The sequence below is a fragment of the Jatropha curcas genome, chromosome 6 (assembly GCF_041381405.1).
Source record: "Jatropha curcas cultivar XTBG-Jc1 chromosome 6, XTBG_Jcur_1.0, whole genome shotgun sequence".
NCBI classification, from domain to species: Eukaryota; Viridiplantae; Streptophyta; class Magnoliopsida; order Malpighiales; family Euphorbiaceae; genus Jatropha; species Jatropha curcas.
Genome location: NC_143156.1, coordinates 23835163 through 23838837, shown reverse-complemented (window position 1 = coordinate 23838837; position 3675 = coordinate 23835163). Strand labels below are relative to the sequence as shown.

The 3675-nt window shown below is 39.7% G+C and overlaps 1 pseudogene; it reads right to left on the bottom strand.

Annotated features, from left to right (window-relative positions):
- Positions 1–1671: 1671 nt before the first annotated feature.
- Positions 1672–2691, bottom strand: LOC149495754 (uncharacterized; annotated as a pseudogene).
- Positions 2692–3675: the final 984 nt, after the last annotated feature.

The following is a 3675-nucleotide window of genomic DNA, read 5'->3' as shown; positions in this document are numbered from 1 at the left end:
AAAAAGTAAGCCATTCTTCGACGAATATGGTTCACCAGGCTTCTCTGCAGCCAATTTTCCCACTTTTAACATATATGGATCTGTGGGCATAGTAGCTCGAATCTGATCCCATAGGGAAGAATGAGGAAGGAAGAGAGCATGTAGACTGGGGCTGCCACTCACACGAGACAAGGCATCTGCCACTTTATTTTCCTTGCCCGGCTTGTAAATGACTTCATAATCATAAACCAGCAATTTGGACACCCAATTTTGCTGTTCGGAGTGACAACTCGCTGTTCCACCATGTACTTAAGGCTGCGTTGGTCCGTTTGAATGTAAAATTTACGGCCAAGCAAGTAAGGACGCGAAGTACGAATAGCTTGAAGGATGGCCAACATCTCTTTGGCATATGTAGACCAAGACTGCTTAGAAACTCCCAAGGGACGACTCATGAACGCAATGGGCCTATCTTGCTGAGATAATACAGCTCCAATGCCAGTATTTGAAGCATCCGTGGTGATGACAAAGGGTTCATCAAAATTAGGCATAGTAAGAGTAGGAGTGGATGTCATGGCTCTTTTCAATGCTGAAAATGATGCTTCTGCTTCGGCAGTCCAAAAGAATTTCCCTTTTGTTCAATAAATTTGTTAAGGGTTGCGCGAGAACACCATAATCACGAAAAAACTTCCTGTAATAACCTGTAAGACCCAAAAAAACACGTAATTCAGAAATATTAGTGGGTTTAGGCCAGTCAAGCATAACTTTGATTTTTCCTTGATCCACACGAACACCATCATGAGTGACAATATGACCCAAATACTCAATTTGCTACTGTCCAAAGGCACATTTGCTGAGTTTAATAAAGAATGTATGCTTCCGTAGTAATTCAAAAGCCTGTCGAACATGATCCAAATGTGTCTTCCAATCTGGGCTATAAATGAGAACATCATCAAAGAAGACAAGTGCTGATTTTCTCAAGTAAGGGCAAAAAATAGTGTTCATAAGAGCCTGAAATCCATTGCACAATCCGAAGGGCATTACCAGATATTCATAGTGGCCGTTGTGGGTACGGAAGGCAGTCTTATGAATATCGGCAGGATGAGCCCAAACTTGATGGAATCCCGAAATAAAATCGAGCTTGGTGAAGTAGGCGGCTCCATGTAGCTCGTCTAACATGTCCTCGATAGTTAGGATTGGGAATCTATCCCAGACGGTGACATCATTAAGGGCTCGATAATCTATACAGAATCGCCAAGAGCCATCTTTCTTCTTAACTAGTAATACAAGGGAAGAAAATGGACTTGAACTAGCCCGGATTAGACTTGATTTCAACATATCTTGGACTTGTTTTTCAATTTCAGCCTTTTAATAGTAAGCATACCTGTAAGGCCGGACATTAACTAGATTAGTACCTTCTTTGAGGTTGATGTGGTGGTCAATTACTCTATACGGCGGAAGTTGGGTCGGTCTCTGATAGATGTCTGAAAATTGGCATAATAAATTCTGCATCTCTGGGTGTATCCCGTCGGGCAGAATCGTTGATGAGGATTCCACACAGATTGCAAAGACTGAGCTGCCATGTCGTAATTGCTTGGTCATAGGTTTCATGGAAAGGGGCTCAATTTGCTGTTGGCGAATACCCTGTAAATGTCGCTGCTGACCCTCCCATTCAAAATCCATAGTCAAATTTTTCTAATTACACCGAACAGTTCCCAGTTGCTGTAACCACTGCACTCCTAAAACCACGTCCAAACCTATAATTGGTAAAGAGTAAAATGTAGCCACAACGGAAATACCTTGTAGGGAAAATGGAATATCCCTGAATTTGCCATTGCAGAGTAAGGGAGTTCCATTGGCCACTTTGACATTGAAAGGCGTAGTCGGCTTCACTGGAAGTTTGATCAATTCCGCTATCCTTTCATTGGCGAAATTATGGGTGGAACCGCTATTAATGAGAACAATAAGTTTAAAAGTCATAATTTGGAGTGCGACTCGCATAGTACCTGCTGAGGACCAACCAGAGAGTGCGTGTAAAGAAATTTCAGGCTCAATTTCATCTTCGTTGTCCTCATAATCAATTCCGCCATCAAGGAGGAGAAGCTATGGTTTGGAACACTGATGGCCCGGAATAAATTTTTCATTGCAATTAAAACACAACCCATTTGCCCGCCGATTCTGCATCTCTTCCTAGGACAGCCGCTTAACTGGGGTAGTCGTCTTGTTCTTTGTTGGGGACGAAGAGCTTGTTTGATAAGATGGACGAATTGCCTTTTTCTGACGCAGCAATTGTTCATCCCTCATTCGTGTTAAGCTGATGGCATCCTTTAGAGTTTTCAGCTTGAACATTCGGATTCCCTTGGCAATTTCGGGTTTAAGTCCACCCATGAACGTCCCAACTAATGCCTTTTGTGTCCATCCTTTTACTCTGTTGCTAAGTCTCTCAAACTCCAGTTGATAATCTCGTAAGAGTTCGGTTTGGCGAATTTTCGATAAGGACTCATCAAAATCTTCACAGTCGGTGGGCCCAAAACGACACCATAATTCTTCAGAAAAAATTTCCCACGTTACTGTTTTCCCCGCTTCGGCGTGAGTCCTGCGAAGCCACTGCCACCATTCATTTGCTTCTCCCCGAAGGTGATAAGAGGCCAAGGACACCTTTTCTGGATCCGGGGTTCCTTGGTATTCAAGAACTGATCTGCTCTTGTGAACCATTCAGTGGGATCAGCTCCGGAATATTTCGGAAACTCTAATTTTGCCAATTTAAAATTTAATTCTCAAAAATTTTCAAAATTTTCTTTATTGCATCTGGAGTTTCGGAAACTGTTCCGAAACTCCAATTTTGCTAATTTTAAAATTGGAGTTTTTGACAACCATTCAGTGGGTTCCTTGGATTTCATCTGGAGTTGCCAATTTTGCACCTTAATTCTCAAAAATTTAAAATTTTCTAACTTAATAATCAAAAAACAAAACAAAAGAAAATGAAATTAAAACTAAAAAAAGAAAGAAATATGAGTTACCTCCCATTATCGTTTTTGTTTAAAGTCTTTAAACTCAACTTTTGAGAACTTCATTAAATAACGGATTTCACCCATAATATGTATCATGTAGCATCACACATGGGTTTTGATTGGAAATGCCCTCAAAATTGGCTACTTTAGAAAACATTATGCTCATCTTCTCAACAACATCTAGCTTCAAATGATAAACTTGGGGAAAAACTATATTAGATTATGGAACACATAATTTATTAAATGTGGTATCATTGGAAAAAAAAAAGGATTTTCCGATGGTATATGCATAAAAAACATTGATGAGCTCAAATTAATAGTCTCAATTATTTCCTCATCCATCAATATTGCTTTCTGTTTGTCTTCGTTTAAAATCTCTCCCAATGCTTCTTCCTGTTGTACCTCATTTTCTTCATTATCATTAACAGTCGTATCTGAAAACAAAAAAGTGAGACTTAATCCATCTTCAAAGGAATTGCATTCTTCACACGTAGGCTTTAATTCTTCTGAAGTGCAATTTTCCATGAAGTTTTTTCATAATCAAACTTGCACTCGTCATCTTGATATTTATTAGCTACCATTGTTTCCAATTGCTCTAGTCGTACCTCCAAATTCTTGATCATCTCTTGTTGGATCTTAAAACTCTCACGAGTTTCATTTATAAATTCCATATAAGATTTAGTGAGGG